Genomic DNA, 24,861 nt, shown 5'->3' on the forward strand with positions numbered 1-24,861 from the left:
TTCTCATAAAAATGGATTGGGGTTGTTATTGTTGAGTAAAAACATACCAAAGATTTGCCCAGAAGAGAGAAATTTGGAAGGCAATTTCAGTAATAATCAAATAGCATGAGAAAACCTCACGGTTGGCACTTAGTTTTGGATTCCGGGAATCTTAGGACACCGTGAAATCTATCTGGACCTAGTTGAAGCCCTAAATATCAAACCCGGGTTTGGGCAAACTGCAATTTTCCTTTGGCAATCTTAAGTCCCTTTAAGGCTGAAAGTTTTAGCAAGCGAATGCTGTCTTCCTGTGAGGAGGCTTGAGAAACAGAGCAAAGAAGCAAATCATCCACATACTGAAACAAAGTTGAACCTCTAGGGAACCTTACATCATCCAGATCAGCCTTCAGGATTGGTGAGGAAATAAGGAGTCTCAGTAAAACCTGGACTCATCACTATCCAGGTGAATTGTTTGTTTCTTCCCAAGTGAAGGCAGAAAGGCATAGGGTAGCTTCATCAACTGGAATACCAAGGAATGAAATGCATAAATGAATTGCAGTAAAGAATTTAGTTCCAGATGGAATGAATGTTCGTAATGTATGAGTGTTAGGAAAAACAGGATGTGGTTTATTGCTTGGAGGTCCTGGACAAAGCCCTTAGGTTTTCTCACTGGTAAAATGGGAGTGTTACAAGGGCCAATGAGGCCTGAAGCCTTGTAATCTCCTATTATGGGCTTTATGCCTTGGAGGGCTTCTTCACTTAAAGTGTATTGATTAATTCTGGGAAGAGGTTTGGAAGTATCTATCTGAATCTTAATGGGAGGTGCCCTGTGAACTTTGCCAGCATCAGCTGGAGATTTTGCCCATACGGAAAGTGATAGCTCACTCAGTAGGGACAAATGATCACTGTTTCCAGAATCAGCTCTAGTACCATCAGAGACAGAACAAATAAAAGATGTCAAAGGGTCATTTAATTCACCTGGTTAGCTTTTTTGATGATTACCATCAAGTTCTAGAACTATTTCTCCCTTTTGGGAGAAAAAAAATTCTGGCATGATCCTTCTTTAAGCAATCTCAGCCTAATAAATGGATAGAGGGAGGAACTAAAGAGAAAGGGTATGTATCTCTCAAAGGGCCTAAACAAAAGGAAACAGGTTCAGAGACAGGAACCTCTTGAGGTTCCTTGGAGATCCCCACTATTTGAACTGTTTTAGTACTCTCTGAGGCAGGGGCTGCTTTACAGTAGTGGGACTGAGCACTGGGAGTGTGGCTCCAGTGTCAGTTAGGACTGGAAGAGATTCATCCCCAATCTGGAAAAATGCTTCTCTGAGCTGATTAAGAGGGAGGATTGGGAAGGGCCCCCGTAGTTCCTTGGAGCTCTGTCATTGAGAATTGGGAGGACACTGGAAAGGCTGGTTAGAGGTCTGAAGGCACTGAAGCACTTAAATGTATAACAATCTCTTTTCCAGTGCCTTGGCTCTTTGCAATAATAGCAGAAACTAGAAGTATTTTGGTTTCCTTTAGAAGCCTTCGTTTGCTGGAGTTGAAGATTAAGAATTTTGGTTGTCTTGCTTTGAGATGACTTCATCTAGAGTTTGAGGAAGCCAGTTTGCCAGATCTGGAGTGGACACAGTTTCCCATCCCATCTGCACATGAGGAAGGACCTCAGTCTTTAAACATAATCTCCAGAGTCCCTGAAGGGGGGTTGGGGAACACCCTCAAAAAATATTTGGAAAACTGGGATCCCATTTCTCAGATGTTATTCTATAGAATAAAAGAATAATTTTCAAACAGCTAATACAGCTCAAACAATTAAATTCAAGCAGCTTAAACTGTTCAAGTATCTCAAACAACTTGTGACTCAAACAAACAACATGCAGGCTTAATACCAGCCAGTTCTAAGGGAACAGCTTGGTCCTGGAGGAGCCAGGCTGAAGGCTTCTAAGCCAGTTCCCATAAAACAGCCTCTATTCCCAATTATCGTACAATTTAGGCACAGTCTCAGTGAAGCAATCCCTGTTCCCAAAGGAATGGGCCAAAGTTTTATCAGCCACTTTCAGATGAAAGAGTCTGATCTCAAAATCAGACCAAAGTGTCAAACTTCGGTACTTGCATGCAGAACAAGGCCTTAATCAGCAAGGACGAAATCTTAAAATAAATCCAGAATAAAACCTAGAGATCTTCAAACACAAAGACGTGGAGGCTTAGATTGAGGAGAAAAGACATAGCTTCAAGCACCGGGGTCAGCAAGAAAAGCGGTGAGAGAGACAATGAGCTCCATGTGGGTACCTCACTTAGTTTGCTCACCAGCCCCAGAGCCTTCAGGGGTCTTCTGTGGTCCTCATATGGGCCACCAAAATGTTGACCGAAAACAGACTGCCAGTTATTTCCCCAGCAAAAAAAAAAAGGGGGGGGGCGTTATTTGGGACCAGCTGAGAATTGCAACCTGGGGTCTGCAACCATGGCAAACCATGTGCAAGTTCCTGCATGGCAGGGAAAGAGACCCCTTTTACAGAGGGGAAAAGGAAGTCAGGAGACCTGTATTAAACAGGGAGTCCATGGCTTTTCATTGGCCAAGTCCTTGCCAGGAAAGAAGAGGAGTCTTTCTTCTTGTTGGGCTCAGCAATCATTGCAGGATGTGAGCGCTCCCCGTTTTGGTCTCCTGACTCTGTTTAATTGAGGTTTCTCTTTATTGATTTTTTACACTTGTTATACTCTTCCTTTGAGCTCACAGTTCACCTACCCCAGCACACTTTGCATAACAACTTTTTAACTAGAAGTAAACCATTTGCAAGAGGGATAATATTTTGCAAATATTAAACTAACTTTAACTTTCTTCTTAAATCTTATGGCCTTGTAGCCTTCTACCCTCTGAGGCCAAATCTTTTTTTTTTTTTTTTTTTTTTTTTTTTGCGGTACGCGGGCCTCTCACTGTTGTGGCCTCTCCCGTTGCGGAGCACAGGCTCCGGACGCGCAGGCTCAGCAGCCATGGCTCACGGGCCCAGCCGCTCCGCAGCATGTGGGATCTTCCTGGACCGGGGCACGAACCCGTTTCCCCTGCATCAGCAGGCAGACTCTCAACCACTGCGCCACCAGGGAAGCCCTCTGAGGCCAAATCTTGAGGTTTATCTCCCAGGACAAAACTAAGCTTAAACAGCAGACTAGAGAGAAGATTTTCCAAATTCCTTTAGCTTATTGAGTACTAAGCCTTGATAATTGAGTTGTCTCTTCTAAGAACCTTGAGCCTTCCTCCCATGCAAGCTGGACCCTGAGGCTTCCTGCCCTATGGGAAGATGAGGACCTCAATTAAGGGAAGAAAAAGAGAAGCCTGGTCCAGCCAGCCTGTAGGAAGAAGAGGGACAGAGAAAGGGAAATAGAAGTGGTAGAGGTAGTCAGTCATGTATGTTCCCATTCACCCTTTTCAGATTTCAACCAAGAAAAAATGGAGAGGGCTTCCCTGGTGGCACAGTGGTTAAGAGTCCACCTGCCAATGCAGGGACACAGGTTCAAGCCATGGTCCGGGAAGATATGCCATGGAGCAACTAAGCCCATGTGCCACAGCTGCTGAGCCTGTGCTCTGGAACCCACGAGCCACAACTACTGAGCCCACATGCCAAAACTACTGAAGCCCACGTGCCTAGAGCCTGTGCTCCGCAACAAAAGAAGCCACTGCAATGAGAAGCCCGCGCGCTGCAATGAAGAGTAGCCCCCACTCGCCGCAACCAGAGGAAGCCCGCGCGCAGCAACAGAGACCCAACACAGCCAGAAACAATAAATAAAAATATAATAAAATAAAATCTTTTTTAAAAAGGAGAATGTTAGATACATTGAAAAAGATCTTGAAAGCAAAGGATTTTGTCCTATTTCATGTTTGGACTCATGGAAGACTTTATCTCACACACTATCCATGCCTACTCATCTCCATTCTCCCTACTGGCAAGTGAGGGATCAGCCATGATTGACAGTCACTGCTTTAGACTCTTATCAAGCCAAGAGAGACTGGGCAATATCACACATGTTGCACACTCAGCCATGAGGGCTATCAGGATGAGCAGCAGCCAGGCACACAAGGAACATCACCATGGAGACAGAGAAACCACAATATTTGAGGACCACATCTTCCCAGTCACCAGGAGATCATGCAAGCCACACCACTGCCCACACCCCCAGATGCCATTTTGGAGAGGAGAAGGTGGCGACCAAGATGGCCCTCAGCCTGACTAAACTTTAGACCAGCTTCTCCCCAGCTCCAGACTCTGACCCCCTTTTCTTATAGCATTTACTCCAGTAAATATATCATTGTAAATTCTTTCTCTGCCTCTTTGAGATATATATACATATTTTTCTAATTTTTTAACTTATTTTTGGCTGCGTTGGGTCTTCGTTGCTGTATGTGGGCTTTCTCTAGTTGCGGCTAGCAGGGCCTACTCTTCCTTATGGTGTGCAGGCTTCTCATTGTGGTGACTTCTCTTGTTGTGGAGCATGGGCTCTAGGCACATGGACTTCAGTAGTTGTGGCACATGGGCTCAGTAGTTGTGGTGCATGGGCTTTGTTGCTCCGCAGCATGTGGGATCTTCCTGGGCCAGGGATTGAACTCATGTCCCCTGCACTGGCAGGTGGATTATTAACCACTGCCACCAGGGAAGTCCCGATGTACATTTTTTTTAAGCCTCTTGCCAGTATTACAAGCCAGAAATATCTTTCTCAAGGCTTTGGAGCCATCTCTTTGAAATGTAAGCCTCAAGGGAAATAGCACCCCTATCTCCTAGTTTCTGTGAGCCTAACTTCAGCAGGCACTTTGCTCCAATGTGTAAAACTACCTCCTGTCATAAAGACACACAAAGAAGTCTGCTTTTCCTTTGGGTAAAAGCAAATTTGCAAACACTGATGTCCAGTGCTCTCTCTTCCCCAGGTGCTTAAAAATCCTCCTACTCTTTGTTTCAGCAGAATTGCATTCAGACTGAGTTCTAACCTCTTTCCTCTACTGCAATAGCCTTAAGTTAAGCCTTCCTTGCCTGTTTACCTTTGTCCAGTGCAATTTTTGCTTTGACAGTGGAGAGAGCAAAAGGAAAAAAGAAAAATCTCCAAAACACTAGTGTTTTTTTTTTCCTTAACAATATTGATAGTTGCCCAAAGGAAATATTAAAAGTGTTTCACATCAAATTAAGATTACCATATTGGAATAAAAGTTTTTATTTTTGCCTTTGTTTCATTTTGCTTTCACTTGGTATCCAGCAAGTAAAGCCTGGGAGTATAAACAGAGCAGCTTTATGTGAAATAACCAACATTTTCTCTGCTTATCTGACCACTAGAGTCCACTTTTACCATTTACCTCATTCTCTGTAACAAGCTCAACATTCTTCCCTGTAACATCGGTGTCTACCAGAATACTGGAAGGTCCTAGAGAACAAGAACCATATCTTAGCATCCTTTCTCCCACCCTTACCTATCACACATCTAGGCATAAACTAGACACTCACGTATTTGTTTAATCCACCCATCAGTTAATACTAATGAGCAAATTCTGTGTCCCTAGCAATGTGCTAACTGCTAAGACTGAAAAGAAATGTGAATCAAGGTCCTGATTTTCAGGTACTTACAAATTAATTGAGAAGAAAAGACACACACAGGATGATGGATAAATTACAAAATCCAGGTACCTTTTGACTGAGTTATTCAAAAACTAAGGTATTTTGAAAGTTCAGAGAAACAACTAGAATAAGAAGGGGAAATACAAAACTTGAACAGAACTTTTTAAAATTTTGTTTTAAAAACTACTGAACTCTCTCACTTCGTCCCAGCTTACACTTCCCCCTCCCCGTGTCCTCAAGTCCATTCTCTACGTCTGTGTCTTTATTCCTGTCCTGCCCCTAGGTTCTTCAGAACTATATTTTTTTCTTTTTAGATTCCATATATATGTGTTGGCATATGTTATTTGTTTTTCTCTTTCTCACTTACTTCACTCTGTATGAAGACTCTAGGTCCATCCACCTCACTACAAATAACTCAATGTCGTTTCTTTTTATGGCTGAGTAATATTCCATTGTATATATGTGCCACATCTTCTTTATCCATTCATCTGTCAATGGACACTTAGGTTGCTTCCATATCCTGGCGATTGTAAATAGAGCTGCAATGAACATTGTGGTACATAACTCTTTTTGAATTATGGTTTTCTCAGGGTATATGAGTAGTGGGATTGCTGGGTCGTATGCTAGTTCTATTTTTAGTTTTTAAGGAACCTCCATACTGTTCTCCATAGTGGTTGTATGGACATATATACACTACCAAAGGTAAAATAGACAGCTAGTTGGAAGCAGCCGCATAGCACAGGGAGATTAGCTCGGTGCTTTGTGTTCACCTAGAGGGGTGGGATAGGGAGGGTGGGAGGGAGATGCAAGAGGGAGGAGATATGGGGATATATGTATATGTAAAGCTGATTCACTTTGTTATACAGCAGAAACTAACACACCACTGTAAAGCAATTATACTCCAATAAAGATGTTAAAAAAAAAATAAAATAAAAACTACTGAACTTACACAAAAGTAGAAGCTACAACAAACCCCCCTGGGAACCCATCCACCCATCACTTAGCTCCAACGACTATCAGTATTTTTCCCTACTGTTTATCCCCCTTTGGAAGGATGGGCAGCATTTAACAGCAGCCCCACCTGGCCCCATGTGATACGAAGTCTTGCTACTTCTGAGACTCTGACTCGCCTGGTGAAACTTCCCTTTTGCTCATTTTGCTTCGGCCATCCTGGCCTCTTTCCTCCAGATGCAACACAGCAAAGTACCCTCGTGCCTCAGGGCCTCTGTACTCAGCCTGGGGCTTCCCCTCTCCCCTACCCCCACCCCTCCCACTACACAATGTGCCCCTTACTCTGTGTGGGCCTCTGTTCCAACAGAGTCTACTCAGGGAGACCTTTGCCAGTGACATTTAAAACAGCACCCTCTACCCTCCTCTGTGCCCTTTTAACTGAACTTCTATTTTCCACAACATTTATCGCTACCTGAATGGTGTGTCACAGTCTCTTTTCCTATTTTGTCACTTGCCTCCCCAACTAGAGTATAAGTTTCATGAAGGCTGGTACCATGTCACAGGACCGAGCAGAGCACAGGCACTTGACAGATAGATGTTAAATGGATGAAAAAAGAATGAATGCCATTCCCTTTGCTCAATAAATCTTCCTTGGCTTCTCATCAGAGAGCAGAAGTGTGCCTGGGGGGCCCATGGGCTAAATTCAAGCGATAGAAATGTGTCGCCTGAACTGCACCAAGTTTGAAAAATTTAAATTAGTTGACGGCATTTAGAAATGGAGAGATTTCATACAAATTCTTCTCTAAACAACTTTTTCAAGTGAGAATAAAATAATTCTTTGAATAATTTCTTTAAAATCTTGCAAGATCTTGCACTGCTGGGCTCATAACCTCACATAGCAAAAATGGAGAGTAAGAAGCAACTGTCTCTTCACACAAGGCACGAGTTTTCTGATGGTCTTTTTTTCCTGAGCCTCACGGGGTGGCTTGTGGGATCTTAGTTCCCTGATCAGGGATCGAACCCGGGCAGAGAAAGCACGGAGTCCTAATCACTGGATCACCAGGGAATTCCCTTCCCATTGTCTTTTTTTTTTTTTAATTTTTATTTATTTATTTTATTTTTTGGCTGCATTGGGTCTTCGTTGCGAGTGCGCGGGCTTCTCATTGCAGTGGCTTCTCTTGTTGTGGAACACAGGCTTTAGGTGCGTGGGCTTCAGTAGTTATGGCACATGGGCTTCAGTAGTTGTGGCTTGTGGGCTCTAGAGCGCAGGCCCAGTAGTTGTGGCGCATGGGCCCAGTTGCTCCACGGCATGTGGGATCTTCCCGGACCAAGGCTCGAACCTGTGTCCCCTGCATTGGCAGGCGGACTCTCAACCACTGTGCCTCCAGGGAAGCCCCCCATTGTCTTTTGATGTTTGCAGTTGTGCTTGCCTTTCTCATTCATTTCTCATTCATTTCCAAACCCTGCCTGGATCCTGAGGGCATTCGAGTTCACACATCTAACATCTAGGGTCTTCTTACATTAATCGTTTCTGAGAATGGTCTGCGCTTTTCAGCTCTGCGACTTTTACCTTACTCCATTTGCCCAGGTGAACAAAGAATCATCTTCTATTTCGGACGCCACGATCACCCATGACTTTGCATCAACAACATGAAGTGGGCTCAGGTGCTTCTACTGATCCTCAATTCAGTCTTTCCTCCCAATTTATATATTTCTAATTCCAAAAGGCCAGGTCCTAGGTTATTTCATACTTACTGATTTTCTTTTGATAACCGAATAGTAGAACTAAAACTGTAACCACTAGGTAAGGAGATAGCATACTGTTTATATGCTAATCAGAAGTCCTGCCTTCAAACACAGCACAGAACAATTTCTATGAATCTTTCCAACCTTCTGTAACCTCCCCTCCCCTCCCCTCCCAAACTTTGCATTAAACAATCAAATCAGTGACGTGAGATCAGCCGGGTAGGAATTTACCTACCCAGCCGCTCAGGAATGGTGCCTCCCCGCTTCACCCAGAATTTTGACATTGACACTTCAGATGAAATCTTTTCTATCCCGCTTATTCCCCATGCAGGGAAAGAAAGCTCATCCTTCGGATTTACAACAGAGTATAATAAATTGTCAGGGGAAGGGTTTGTTCTGAAAAAGAGTAATTCATTCCAGATGAGGAAATATTTCTAATAATTTAAATAGAAGTCATCATCCTTTCAGGAAATTAAAGACAAAAGCAATCAGAATGACAAATGAAATCATTTCACTGGTAAAAGTAAATGAATAAATAAATCTAGCACATGAAACGACAAGGTCCTGTGCTCTTATAGCAATGTCATCAACAGCATCTGTAACTGAAATAGGATGATCTGTCACCAAATCAAGGCAAGGCGCTGCAGACACCAGAGAGAGACAGCCCGGTGCTAGGCTGGGGGGGCTCCAGTGGTTTCGTGGCAAATGGAATAGGTCACTGGCTGCAATGGGCAGTGAAGCTCACAATTAATATAAACAGATAGAGGTACAGGGTGACCAAGGACACACAGACATAAAGACAGAGAGATAAGGAAGAACACACCTCTAAAAATATGAGGTCTGTTTGAACCTCTTCTGAAGGTGTACTAACTGTCTCCCTGATGCCTAAAGACCTCTTGGGATCTTCTGAGTGAGATTTCCGGTCATGTGTCTATTAACAGACCAAAAAACAAACAACAAAAATTATGACAATGAAAATAGGTAAGTATAAGGGTAATCGTCTTCCCTTCCCCGAGATCCTGCCTGGATCCTAAAAATAGGAGCTTCCGGCACTTAAACTCTCTTGAGGAAGTACTGGGAACATACCTGGTATGCTATTTCCTGTCCATATTTAAGGGATGACAGATTCACCTAGGGAAACCACTGAGAGGTTGACACCGATGGGTTGGCATTTTTCCTATGGGCAGGCACACATCAGCAATCGCTGCTCATGTGTAACTCCATCTCTTATGATCTATCTGGTGTTTCTTGTCTTATGGACCAACAAAGCCAGAGCTCTTCAATGCCTCCCATTGCCCATATAATAACCAGAGCCCCCTCCCCAATTAGAGTCCAATTTCAGCTTCTTGTCTATTACATCCACAACATTAATAGAACTGATAAGTCGGTCCTATTCAGCCCCTGTGTCTGCTATCAATTGATTCAGAATCCAAAAGAGAGATCTTATTAATTAGACTCTCAAATCCCCAAAGTGTAGAGCTAAATCTCTACTTTCTTCTTCTGGCAAACAACTGCAACACTTCTCCCTTCTTAAGGCCTACTTCCAGTGTTCTGATTTCCTCTGACTGTTCTGCAGATGTGAAATCAGATAGGTTAAGCTTCTCATTCATTCATTCAGCCTATGGCAAACCCTGTATTACATGTTCTTACTCTGGAAGGTCCACAGATGAGCAGCAAGGGCCCAAGAATCTCTTAAATGCAGGTGCATATGCAATTTTTTTTCTAGAAAATGGGACAAAAAGTTTCCACTGATTGCAAAAAAGTTTCATAACATAAAAGATGTTCTATTGAGACACCCAGACAAGTAAAGAGGAAATTGCAATAGGGCAGAGGTTTCCAGACTTTGTCTTTTATGTATCATTAATGTTTTCATGTGCCCCAGGTTAAAAGAAATACCTAACAGTTCAATTTATTAAGTAGCTAGGTCCAAGTAACTTAATACAGTGGTCCATGTGATGTCCAACAGCTCTCTGGGTCTAAATTTCAAAATTTGAAAATATCCTGTGAATTTGCTGAAGCAACACCTCAATGAACACATTGTGAAGCTCAGATACAGTGCAATAAACATGATGATAGAAGGAACACCAGGATACTAAAGGCCCTAGGAGAGCCTGTCCTAATCTTGGGTTCCAGGGAAGGCTGCCTGGAGGATGTGTTGTCTAAGGTAAGTGTATGATGCTCAGAATTTAAGGTGCAGATGGGCTTGTGAAGGGGGCAGGTATTTCAGGAGCATGAATGTATGTGGTCCTGGGGTGGGAAGGTTTTGGTTTGAAAGCAGTAACAAGCACAAAGGTGGGAGGTGAGCGAGTGGTGAGAGAGGAGGCTGCACGGTAGGCACAACCCAGTGTACCCCAGACCTTTTAACTGTGCTGAACTATACAAACCTCATCTCTTATTCAAAGTAGGCTTTGCCGTGTTCCACAAAGTGAAGTGACAGTGACATGATCAGATGTGAGCATTAGCAAGCCTTCCCTGGCTGCAAACAGAAAACAGGTTCAGGGCAGCAAAACTGAAGGCAGCTTAATTTTGTGGACTGTTTATCTCAGTGGATGGAAGAATTGATCATGTGAAATCTTTGTATATGCACTTCAGGTAGAAGCAGCTGGCTCTCTGGAAAGTTCCCAATGATTCGCAGAGAAGGGCTTATCTAAAACAGGAGTTTTAAACTGTGCTGGGGGACCCTGGTGTTCTACGGAGGCACCCAAAATGCTGCACAGGTTTAAACTGATGGATGAGCCTGTTTTACTTGGCGGGGTTTCTAGTTTGAAGAGAGTGTGCCCTTAAAAGTGTCTGTAACGCATGGCTTTCAATCAAGGTGACACTGTCCCTACAGTGCTCTGTCAGGTGGGGAGGTGGTGGAAACTGTGCGCCCCTGTTCTTTGTGACTTATTTTGAAAGTGGGAGAGTGAGGTGTGAAGCTTTGGGAATGAATGAACTAAATAAACCATTTATTCATCTCTCAAAAAAAAAATAAACAAAACTGATGGTAGCAAGACTAGTTCATTTCCAAGTACTCCAAGCAAAAAGTAGGAATAAACAGGGCAATGCAGAGAGGAGTTGGGGAAAGGTTGAGTACTAACTCTCCCTCCTCTCTGTCTTTAAACAATTCTATCTGCCAAGAATAACATTAAAATACCCCAGGTGGAGAATCGCCTCTGCAACAGACCAAGGCCCAAAACTTCCTATATTATTGTGAATTCTTACAACCATGCAAAACAGTATTATTATCCCCATTTTACTGATTAGGAAATGACTAGCTCTTTTTCCTATTCCTTTCCTGGCCATATTATCATGTTGTGCTTCTTACAAAGCAACCTATTATCATATTAGCTAATTCTGTTAAGGGATAGGAGCACTCAGTCAACCTGCATGTACCCTTACCCTAGATGGGTGCAGACAATCACGATGCTGACTTTGTATCTAAATCACCTACTCTTCCTTTTTTTTAACACCTTTATTGGAGTATAACTGCTTTACAATGGTGTGTTAGTTTCTCCTGTATAACAAAATGAATCAGCTCTACATACACATATATCCCCATATCCACTCCCTCTTGCTTCTCCCTCCCACCCTCCCTAGCCTGCCCCTCTAGGTGGTCACAAAGCACCGAGCTGATCTCCCTGTGCTATGCGGCTCCTTCCCACTAGCTATCTACCTTACATTTGGTAGTGTACATATGTCCATGCCACTCTCTCACTTCGTCCCAGCTTACCATTCCCTCTCCCCGTGTCCTCAAGTTCATCCTCTACATTTGCGTCTTTATTCCTGTCCTGCCCCTAGGTTCTTCAGAACCTTTTTTTTTCTTAGATTCCATATATATGTGTTAGCATATGGTATTTGTTTCTCTCTTTCTGACTTACTTCACTCTGTAAGACAGACTCTATGTCCATCCACCTCCATACAAATAACTCAATTTTGTATCTTTTTATGTCTGAGTAATATTCCATTGTATATATGTGCCACATCTTTATCCATTCATCTGTCGATGGACACTTAGGTTGCTTCCATGTCCTGGCGATTGTAAATAGAGCTGCAATGAACATTGTGGTACATGACTCTTTTTGAATTATGGTTTTCTCAGAGTATATGCCCAGTAGTGGGATTGCTAGGTCGACTGTTCTATTTTTAGTTTTGTAAGGAACCTCCATGCTGTTCTCCATAGTGACTGTATCAATTTACATTCCCACCAACAGTGCAAAAGTGTTCCCTTTTCTCCACACCCTCTCCAGCATTTATTGTTTGTAGATTTTTTGACGATGGCCATTCTGACTGGTGTAAGGTGATACCTCATTGTAGTTTTGGTTTGCCTTTCTCGAATGATTAGTGATGTTGAGCATCCTTTCATGTGTTTGTTGGCAATCTGTGTATCTTCTTCGGAGAAATGTCTATTTAGATCTTTAGCCCATTTTTGGATTGGGTTGTTTTTTTGTTATTGAGCTGCATGAGCTGCTTGTAAATTTTGGAGATTAATCCTTTGTCAGTTGCTTCATTTGCAAATATTTTCTCCCATTCTGAGGGTTGTCTTTTCGTCTTTTTTATGGTTTCCTTTGCTGTGCAAAAGCTTTTAAGTTTCATTGGGTGCCATTTGTTTATTTTTGTTTTTATTTCCATTTCTCTAGGAGGTGGGTCAAAAAGGACCTTGCTGTGATTTATGTCATAGAGTGTTCTGCCTATGTTTTCCTCTAAGAGTTTTAGAGTGTCTGGCCTTACATTCAGACCTTTAATCCATTTTGAGTTTATTTTTGTGTATGGCATTAGGGAGTGTTGTAATTTAATTCTTTTACATGTAGCTGTCCAGTTTTCCCAGCACCACTTATTGAAGGGACTGTCTTTTCTCTATTGTATATTCTTCCCTCCTTTCTCAAAGATAAGGTGACCAGGGCTTCCCTGGTGGAGCAGTGGTTGAGAGTCCGCCTGCCGATGCAGGGGACACGGGTTCGTGCCCCGGTCCGGGAGGATCCCACATGCCGCGGAGCAGCTGGGCCCGTGAGCCATGGCCGCTGAGCCTGCGCGTCCGGAGCCTGTGCTCCGCAACGGGAGAGGCCACAAGAGTGAGAGGCCTGCATACCGCAAAAGAAAAAAAAAAAAAGATAAGGTGACCATATGTGCGTGGGTTTCTCTCTGGGTTTCTATCCTGTTCCATTGATCTATATTTCTGTTTTTGTGCCAGTACTATAATGTCTTGTTTACTGTAGCTTTGTAGTATAGTCTGAAGTCTGGGAGCCTGATTGTTCCAGCTCCGTCTTTCTTTCTCAAGATTTCTTTGGCTATTCGGGGTCTTTTGTGTTTCCATACAAATTGTAAAATTTCTTGCTCTAGTTCTGTGACAAATGCCATTGGTAATTTGATAGGAATTGCATTAAACCTGTAGATTGCTTTTGGTAGTATAGTCATTTTCACAGTATTGATTCTTCTAATCCAGGAGCATGTATACCTCTCCATCTGTTTATGTTATCTTTGATTTCTTTCATCAGTGTTTTATAGTTTTCTGAGTACAGGTCTTTTGCCTCCTTAGGTAGGCTTATTCCTACGTATTTTATTCTTTTTGTTGCAAAGGTAAATGGGAGTATTTCCTTAATTTCTGTTTCAGATTTTTCATCATTGGTGTATAGGAATGCCAGAGATTCCTGTGCATTAATGTTGTGTCCTGCTACTTTACCAAATTCATTGATTAGCTCTAGTAGTTTTCTGGTAGCATCTTTAGGATTCTGTATGTATAGTGTCATGTCATCTGCAAACAGTGACTGCTTTACTTCTTCTTTTCCGATTTGGATTCCTTTTATTTCTCTATCTTCTCTGATTGCTGTGGCTAAATGTTCCAAAACTATGTTGAATAATAGTGGTGAGACTGGGCAAGCTTGTCTTGTTCCTGATCTTAGTGGAAATGGTTTCAGTTTTTCACCACTGAGAAAGATGTTGGCTGTGGCTTTGTCATATATGATAGCCTTTATTATGTTGAGGTAGGTTCCCTCTATGCTTACTTTCTGGAGAGTTTTTATCATAAATGGGTGTTGAATTTTGTCAAAAGCTTTTTGTGCATCTATTGAGATGATCATATGGTTTTTATCCTTTGTTAATATGGTGAATCACACTGATTGATTATATTGAGGAATCCTTCCATTCCTGGGATAAACCCCACTTGATCATGTTGTATGATCCTCTTAATGTGCTGTTGGATTCTGTTTGCTAGTGTTTTGTTGAGGATTTTTGCATGTATGTTCGTCAGTGATATTGGCTTGTAGTTTTCTTTTTTGTGGTGTCTTTGTCTGGTTTTGGTATCAGGGTGATGGTGGCCTTGTAGAATGAGTTTGGGAATGTTCCTCCCTCTGCTATATTTTGGAAGAGTTTGAGAAGGATAGGTGTTAGCTCTTCTCTAAATGTTTGATAGAATTCACCTGTGAAGCCATCTGGTCCTGGGCTTTTGTTTGTTGGAAGTTTTTGAATCATAGTTTCAATTTCAGTGCTTGTGATTGGTCTGTTTATATATTCTATTACTTCCTGGTTCAGTCTCGGAAGGTTGTGCTTTTTTAAGAATTTGTCCATTTCTTCCAGGTTGTCCATTTTATTGGCATATAGTTGCTTGTAGTAATGCCTCATGATCCTTTGTATTTCTGCAGTGTCAGTTGTTACTTCTACTTTTTCATTTCTAATTCTACTGATTTGAGTCTTCTTTTTTTTCTTGATGAGTCTGGCTCGTGATTTATTAATTTTGTTTATCTTCTGAAAGTGCCAACTTTTAGTTTTATTGATCTTTGTTAGCATTCCCTTCATTTATTTCTAACCTGATCTTTATTACTTCTTTCCTTCTGCTAACTTTGGGTTTTTTTGTTCTTCTTTCTCTAATTGCTTTAGGTGTAAGTTTAGTTTGTTTATTTGAGATTTTTGTTGTTTCTTGAGGTATGTTTGTATTGCTATAAACTTCCCTCCTAGAACTGCTTTTGCTGCATCCCAGAGTTTTTGGGTAGTTTTGTTTTCATTGTCATTTGTTTCTAGGTATTTTTTGATTCCTTCTTTGATTTCTTCAATGATCTCTTGGTTGTTTAGTAGTGTATTGTTTAGCCCCCATGTGTTTGTATTTTTTACAGATGTTTTCCTGTAATTGATATCTAGTCTTATAGCGCTGTGGTCGGAAAAGATACTTGATACGATTTCAATTTTCTTAAATTTATCAGGGCTTGATTTGTGACCCAAGGTATGATCTATCCTGGAGAAGGTCCCATGAGCACTTGAAAAGAAAGCGTATTCTGTTCTTTTTGGATGGAATGTCCTATAAATATCAATTAAGTCCATCTTGTTTAATGTGTCATTTAAAGCTTGTGTTTTTATTTATTTTCATTTTGGATGATCTGTCCATTGGTGAAAGTGGGGTGTTAAAGTTCACTACTATTATTGTGTTACTGTCAATTTCCCCTTTTATGGCTGTTAGCATTTGCCTTATGCATTGATGTGCTCCTATGTTGGGTTCATAAATATTTACAATTGTTATACCTTCTTCTTGGACTGATCCCTTGATCATTATGTAGTGTCCTTCTTTGTCTCTTTTAATACTCTTTATTTTAAAGTCTATTTTGTCTGATATGAGCATTGCTACTCCAGCTTTCTTTTGATTTCAATTTGCATGGAATATCTTTTTCCAACCCCTCACTTTCAATCTGTATGTGTCCCTACGTCTGAAGTGGGTCTCTTGTAGACAGCATATATATGGGTCTTGTTTTTGTATCCATTCAGCCAGTCTATCTCTTTTGGTGGGAGCATTTAATCCATTTACATTTAAGGTAGTTATCGATATATATGTATCTATTACCATTTTCTTAATTGTTTTGGGTTTGTTATTGTAGGCCTTTTCCTTCTCTTGTGTTTCCTGCCTAGAGAAGTTCCTTTAGCATTTGTTGTAAAGCTAGTTTGGTGGTGCTGAATTCTCTTAGCTCTTGCTTATCTGTAAAGGTTTTAATTCTCTGTCAAATCTGAATGAGATCCTTGCTGGGCAGAGTAATCTTGGTTGTAGGTTTTCCCTTTCATCACTTTAAATATCTCCTGCCACTCCCTTCTGGCTTGCAGAGTTTCTGCTGAAAAATCAGCTGTTAACCTTATGGGAATTCCCTTGTATATTATTTGTTGCTTTTCCCTTGCTGCTTTTAATATTTTTTCTTTGTATTTAATTTTTGATAGTTTGATTAACATTTGTCTTGGCGTGTTTCTCCTTGGATTTATCCTGTATGGGACTCTCTCTGCTTCCTGGACTTGATTAACTATTTCCGTTCCCATATTAGGGAAGTTTTCAACTATAATCTCTTCAAATATTTTCTCAGTCCTTTTCTTTTTATCTTCTTCTTCTGGGACCCCTATAATTTGAATGTTGGTGTGTTTAATGTTGTCCCAGTGGTCTCTGAGACTATCCTCAATTATTTTCATTCTTTTTTCTTTATTCTGCTCTGCGGTAGTTATTTCCACTATTGTATCTTGTTGGTCACTTATCTGTTCTTCTGCCTCAGTTATTCTGCTATTGATTCCTTCTAGACAATTTTTAATTTCATTTATTGTGTTGTTCATCATTGTTCGCTCTTTAGTTCTTCCAGATCCTTGTTAAATGTTTCTTGTATTTTCTCCATTCTCTTTCTGAGATTTTGGATCATCTTTACTATCATTACTCTGAATTCTTTTTCAGGTAGGTTGCCTATTTCGTCCTTATTTTTGGTCTTGTAGCTTTTTACCTTGTTCCTTCTTCTTCTTCCAACCTGTCTTATTGTTTGTTTGGCTTGAGAGGTCCAGTACTGGAGTTTTCAGGCAGTTGAATAGAGCTGGGTCTTGGTGCTGAGATGAGGATCTCTGGGAGGTGTCACTCCGATTGATATTCCTTGGGGTCTGAGGTTCTCTGTTAGTCCAGCGGTTGGGACTCAGAGCTCCCACCACAGGAGCTCGTGCCTGACCTCTGTCCTGGGAACCAAGATCCCAGAAGCTTCATGGTTCGGTTAAAAAAAGAAAGAAAAAAAAGAAAAACAAAAAGAAAGAAAAAAAGGAGCAGTATTATATCAAAGAATAAAAAACAAAATAGAAAGATAAAAATTATATTAGGAAAAACAAAACTATAATTGAAACAACCACTCGCTGAGGGTTCCTCCCATCCCCTTATGTGTCTGTGGTCCCCTTCCTGTGCCTGGTAGGTGCCCTAGTTGTGAGGAGACACGAATTCTGCATCCTCTTGGTATGCCATCTTGACTCTGCCCTGGTTAGACTTAAATGCAACAGAGGGTTTCATCCAGCAGCCCAAGATGTCACCAATCTACACGTGAGCTTCTATGTCTTAGTCTCCATCAATCGCACTTCTTCCTGCTCCCATTTCTTCCTGCTGCTCAGAGAGCACATAGCCCTCTTTGTCTTTTTGAAGAACAATTTTGAGATCCCTCCAGCTCCTTCTTGACTTTCTAAGCAAATCTCATCCTTGGAAACAGAGAATACCTAGAAAGGACCTTTTTCATTATCTTCCTAGCTTCTGGGTCCACAACAAATTTATTATTTATATCCATTGAAAAATATGCCATATTTTTTATTGTAATAAGAGCTTCCAAACTCTTTTTATTATTTTATTAATAAAGTCTACCACACTTCTATGGTTAGATTTACAGCTTGGCTCTCTGAAAACCAAAGCTAAGGATAAAGATACTAAAGATAATAAGAAATCCAGAGTCAGTTTTAAATCACACAACAGGGAATAACCCAAGCTTATGAATAAGCCACATTCACTGAAACTTAGCCTAGAGCCTCCTTCGTCTTCCTTGGTCTAGAGTGCAAAATGGAATTTAGACTGCCTCCTTAGATCTGGCAGGAAAAGCTAAAATCTTGAGCCTCATGAGTGCTCTGTAAGGTGTGCAGAACTTAGATCCCATGAAAGTTAAAGCTCCTGCCTATCAACCCAGCTGGAAAATACTGTTGATGCAGTACATGCTGATTGTTTAACCAACACATGAAGGATCTAATCCCATCCCAGCCTTCTTGTAATAGCAAGCCAAACTGAAGCAGGCCAAACTTTAAAACCTAAACTCACTTGCCCTGGCCACACAAGTTAAAAGTCCATCTCACCAACCCCCAACTCTACCCACAATGGTAGTAACTAGCAGCATCACACAATACAGACACCTGCAGATGCCAAACTTGACACAATAAAAACAGGGCCTGACCCATTCCAAAGTCTCAATCTCTGTGAGTGTTACTTTTCTCCCCAAGTTCAACTCCTTGTTTATTTCCCAAGATCCTCAGCCCATGTACCAGATGTTGGGATCTGGGGAGGGTCACTTAAGGACACCTCTGTTCACCATCTCCCTACAAAGGTTGAGCCTGCCCCCTGAAATTTAGACAGCTTAGAGGAGCAGAGCAGAACGTGTGCTTTCTGCAGCTAGACACATCGCAACAAGAAAGGGCAGAGGAAAGGACTGAGCTGGGGGTCACAGTCAGATTCTACCCTCAAACTCTAGAATCGGAAAATTCAAATCTCTTGCCCTGGGTAGGGCAGAGTAAGGGATGTTAAGGAAAATATCTCTCTTTGTGGAAACTAAAAGTGGGTAATAAGTACTCTTCCAACTTTGATCATGAATTAATATAGGACCCAACCTGAACTATTTAGTGTTGTTTTCCTAGGAAGAGAGAAAGCAGAGAGTTGGTTTCATACAAGATTTTGACTTTCTTAGGAACCATGAATTCAGGGAGAGGTTGGTTTTAGCTGCCATATTTTAGTTATGAGAGCTATGTGATAGAAAAATAAATACAGGTTGATGGTCATATTACCAAAACAATATAAAAGTGATGCTCAAGGGTGACTTAACAACAGCAAAACCATGTGAAATTTGGGATGCTGTGAAATGAATAGCAGTTAATGATTATTTCCACTGTTCTGAATTATTTATGAGATTTGAAATAAAAATTTAATTGTAATAATGTAATAAACAAGAATTTAAAGATAATTCTTATAATATTAAAGATAATTCTTATAATATTAAATATAGTTCAATAATATTGAACTTGAAATTTATTTTATATTAATAAATCCATGAGTAAACAGATTAGAGTAGACGGGAGTCTGCATTTATGAGTGTATTGATGGAAATTTTCTGCCAAAGAATTTAAACAGGATTGTTTTTCTAAGGACATTTCCTCATAGAAAGGTTTTTGTAGGTTACCAAATATCCTGAGAACTACAAAAAATTGCTTGACACAGATCCCTGGCCAAAAGAACATCAACTGATAACCTCAAGAGATTCTAGCAAAACTAAGATAGATGTAAAACATCAACAGAGAAAACAGACCTTCAAGTCACTTTAGTCCTGCATAAACAGAACCCACACGGGCATTCCACCAAAACCACAAGTGTCTCTCATTCTCTTCTTACTAAGTCTGGTCCCTCAGGTAAGGTCTCTAGTCAGTGCTAACTCTGGTGACTCACAACTAAACCATGTACCTGTCTGTAGTTGGTGATGAGACTTTGTGACAATTCTATTAAAAGTAGGAATTTCCCGTCACACTGCAAAACACTATATTGTTTAATTTGACAGAATGTCTTCCTGACAGGCAGCTGTCACTGATTTTTGAGCTATCCTTCTAGAATACTTACCAGAACAATAAAAGGAAGGAAGAAATACTTCTTATCTGGGCATCACATTTTCTCCAGTGGAGACTTTCTTACTAGATAGCATAGAAACATCCTTGTAATTAAAAAGTCTGAGAAGTTAAAATATGTGTTGGCCATGAGAAGGGGCTGTTATGGACATCACGGGCATCAGGACACAGTTTACGATGCTAAATTGTGTAGCAGTGTGCTGCCCTGGTTTAAGTGCAGGTTAGGATTAAGCCAATGTAGTTTTTCCAACAGAAAGTAATTTTCCAAGCCCTATGTTTACCTTGCCCATTCCCTTGTCATTTAATCTTACAGAAAACCTAATAAGAATGTACTTTGAAGGGTAAAGGAAGAAAACCAAACATTCCGTTTGGTACTTACCGAAAAACATATATATATATAAAATATATATATTTCTATAAATTTATATTTATATATTTACATATATATATGTATTTCCTCAGCAAACATTCTATGACGTTATCAATATTCTTCCTTCCAAATTCTCAATGTCCTCCTTTGTGTCTTTTTCTACAGGTAATAAGTCCATCCAGGAAAAGAGTCACCTCTTTTCAAATAAGAACAAAAATAAGAACTTAAAAATATGAGGAGCTTGGGGGATGGATGAAAATGGCCTTCCTTTCTATTCATTTAATGGCCCTAATCTGCACGTCAGAACACTCTCCTTTCCCAGCACAGAAGCAGTCTCTTTAAAAATAATGTCAATTGAGACAAGTATATTATAAAACAAAGAAAAAAAGAGAAGGAAAACAAAACACCGCTTCACTGCTTTCCTTACCCGAGAATATCTCCCTCCCGTTCACCTTTCTATTTTGGGGCAAATCAAGCATCTGCTTTACTGGGTCTTCACTAGCAGTAAACTGACAACTGAAGATTTTCTGCTGCCCGGCAAGCATTCACATGGAGTGACGGGCGCTCCTCGACTGCCCACCCCTCCCCACGCCCTCTCTTACCACCAGGCTGAGTGTCCTTTCCATCTTCCCCATTCCCAGCGCTCCCAGCTTTGGCTGCCAGGCCCAGAGGATAACATACAGCCCAGAGGCTCTAGGGGCTCCCTGGGGAGTTCAGGCTTGGCTCCTAGCTAATCTCCAGTCCTGCCAGATCTCTCAGAGTAGCTACAAAATGGATTAAATACTTTCGAGGTCTCGTCTGGAAGTCTATCCACCAGTTATAGCCTTCCTTTCCTAAAAGAAACAGGAGGTATGCCCTTGAATTCTCACAGAGATTTTTCCACCCTCACCCTGGATGCACGTATCTTACAAGCCATAGGACATTCTTCTTGAGGTCTGCTATTGATCTGCCCGGATCCCTCCTGTCAAATATTCCCCATTGGTCAAAGTTTTCACCATGAGGAATTAACTTTCCCCTACTTAGGAGTTTGCAACATCCAGCCCTTTCTCTTTGTTCTTCTCTCACAAAGTTAGATCCCACTCTCTGAAGTAGGGTTAAATATGAGTTTGGAGGTGGCCAGATCTGTAGCTACCAAACAGGTGTCAGAGAATTTGTGTATTTATGCTGGTGAAAATATTATATCTAGAGAAGAAAATATAATTCAAGCCACCAGTTAATTAAACTTGGAATAATTCATTGTCAATCCCACATCTTCTGCACAGGTCAAACAAGTGGATAAAATGAAAATGTGATGGCATTCACCACCCTCTGCCTTCCTCCCATGTCTTTGCAATTTTGGTACAGGACGGTGGAGAGAGGAGACTTTCATTCCACTCTTGCTACCACAGTATCCTAAACTCCACCCTTTAAGGAGCTAAGATAGGAGCATAATTATTTACTGTACACCCAGGAACTGGAGAAATAACCACAGGATGGTTTGATGGATCCATTCAGTCTATTTTAGGATGCATCTCACCTTACAGATGAGAAAACTGAGTGAAGTAACTAAGTGCAAAGTGCCGCCCAGGACAGTGCTATTAAAAACCAACCCAAAGTGATTTCTGTAATGGAAACTAGCCATTCTGTCAGAGTAGCTATGGACTCTGTTGTTTCTGTTTCAAAGTCTAATAAATACATTCTCTTCACAGCTGGCGCTCGTAGAAACAAGAATAGTTCAGAACAGAATATCCCTATCGTTTATGATGTACTTGAAAAACAATTTCACATTGTCACTAAAGTCACCTGTGATTTGTTTAGACTGCATCACTTTAGCGCTTCTGAAGTTCATGCATTCTTCTTTGTCACTTCTCCGCTCCAACACATAGTCATTCCAGTCATCATGGGGGCAATTGAATGTGATCTACCTTCTCCCACGATCTTGGTACAACTAATACATCATCAGACTTTGGAAGTCTTGAGTGTGATGGCGTATGCCAAAGCTTAGATTAAGCCTGTTCCTAGAGCTGAATGCCATCTTAAGCTTGTGAGAAGGCAACATATCCTGTTCTTTATCTTGGTGTGCTTTAGGCATTTTGCAGAGCCCTTTTCTTTTACGGGCCCGAGTCATCTTTACAACTTCCATCAAATGTTATTACTATCTGTCCGCAGATTTCTGGATCCATATCAAATTTTCACCCCAGTAAATCCGTCCTAACAAAATGGATGAGAGGCTGAAAAGGCAAGAGCCACAGCCAACTCCCCAAATTCATGTCTTGAGCAAAACACAGTTCCTGAGGCTTAACAGAGATGTCACAATGATTCAGTCTCTTGCTCCTTGCCTGGAGCTGCCCGGCTCCCAACCAAGCCCTGCCACCATGTGACCCTAACTTTGTCTCTTCTCTGACCTAGAAGTTGGAGAATTTAGCTCAGTCTTTATTAAAGCCATACTCACCAGCTCCTTATATCCCAGGAATAAGGAGTTTCTGAAGATGCCAGGGATCAAGTTTGTTATTTTTTGTCTATTTTGTTATCTTAGTTGTTCTCAAAATAGCTTTACTCACTTTACAACCCTTTAAGTACCTTTAAGTGTCCCATGTACATAAAGGATAGCAGTAGAAATATGAAGTGGAAAAATATCAGAGTCAAGATTAGTAATGAGGCATAGTTCCCAGCAGTTATAAACTTCAGGACAAAGAGAAACATCAATGTCTGGCTCCACAGTCTTGTGATGAACCATTTGAATTTTTGGCACTTTTGTTTTATGCCTTATGCTATCTCTCTGCTGTTACTCCCTCTACAATCCTCCTGTCAATGGAAGAAGTTCTAAGCGTTACCCTCGGCCAGGCTTCTCAAACTTTAACGTGTGTCTCACTGACCTGGGGATCTTGTTAGAAAGTAAAGTCCCACTCAGTAATGCCGGTGCGGCCCAAGATGCTGCACAAGGTGCCAGGCGATGCTGATGCTGCCGGTCCGCAGACCTCAGGTCACCCCTTGAACAGCGAGGCAGATGACAAGCTGCTGGAGAGAGGGAAGAAGCCTTACCACTGCTGCACCCACTTCCCCGATCACCCCTGACCCCAGGCCTCCATACCAACAGATCACTCAGTTAGTATTTGTTAACCCAACAATCAAGGACAGGCACTGCTCATCACCCTCTCCTGTCATGATCACGTCCCATTCCCAAGCCCCATGACCATGTTGCTTATTGGGTCTGTGCAGCAGGACATCAAGTCCTCCCAATTTGGCCTCCTGTATCTCTCTCACATGTGCTCCCTCCTTTGCCTCCATATGACTGATCTAAGTTTCTCTAGCCTGTCTTCCCTCTAATCCATCCTTTCTATTTTCCGTCACATCTTATGGAAAAACGCGAACCAACTTTTGGGCCAACTCAGTATTTCTGCCAGAATGATCATCCAAAAACAGGGTTCTCATCGCCTTGAGAAAAAGATCGAATCCCCCAGCCTGATAGAATACAAGCCCCCTTCACCTTCTGGCTGATGTTCAAACTGCCAGGCTAATATCACACCTCTTCCACACATAAATCCTGGGCGCCTGCCATGCAAAGGAGGGCCAGGCTCCCAGAAAAGACCATGTTCTTTCACCTCCCTGCCTTGAACATGCCTTAATCTCTCTCTAGAAGATTATTCTCCTCGCCTATCCCTTCTCTTTAGGTGAAACTCTTCCCACAAAACCCAGTTCAAATGTCATCTGCTCTCTGAGGCTTTTCTGAATTCCCTTCTCTCAGGCAGCCTTCTTCTGTATGCCTGACCCCTTTATGTTCTCCAAGCACACATTTTGCAATGTTTCCTTAGATTCCTTTACCTAGGTCTCTCTCTCACTAAAACTGAGGGTTCCTTGAGACAAACTGTGTCCTTTTTTTATTGAAGTGTAGTTGATTTACAATGTTGCATTAGTTTCAGGGGTACAACACAGTGATTTGATATTTTTATAGATTATACTCCATTTAAAGTTATTATAAAATATTGGCTATATTCCTTGTGCTGTATGTTATATCCTTGTATCTTATCTATTTTAAACCTAGTAGTTTTTGTCTCTTAATCCCCTTTCCCTATCTTGCCCATCCCCCTGCCCCTCTCCCCACTGGTAACCACTAGTTAAACGGTATCTTATTCGTCTTCCGGCTCCTGCCTCCACTAATGTGCAGAACAGTGCCTGATACCTAAGGGCTGCTCAGTAAAGTTTTGCCGCATAAATAAATGGGGAGTAACACAGCTGTAGAAATACATTCCAACGACTTGCATGCCTGGGTGCTCACGGCCCCAGGGAAACCTGCTTCCCCACCACAGATTTCTCTCACAGCATTTTGCCTGACCTCCAGTACAAAAAGACCTCCAGTACCTGGAAGGGGAAGAAGTGTAAAGAGTAGATGGGGCCCCAAAAGCCCCAGTCGTGGCCTGAATATTTGGGCCTTGCCTATAAATGTCAGAGAAGAGCAATTTTAAAGATGTCATGCCAAAATTTCTTTCAGGAGATTAAATCTGGTAATAAACAAGCAGACAAATTTAAAGCTTAAAGGGTAAAGATCTCTTTTGTTTTTGTTCTTTTTTTTTTTTTTTTTTTTTGTCTTGGCTAAGCACGATGTTTGAAATATTCACATGGAACGTGGGAGACATTTCAC

Source organism: Orcinus orca, chromosome 12 (genome assembly GCF_937001465.1).
Source record: "Orcinus orca chromosome 12, mOrcOrc1.1, whole genome shotgun sequence".
NCBI classification, from domain to species: domain Eukaryota; kingdom Metazoa; phylum Chordata; class Mammalia; order Artiodactyla; family Delphinidae; genus Orcinus; species Orcinus orca.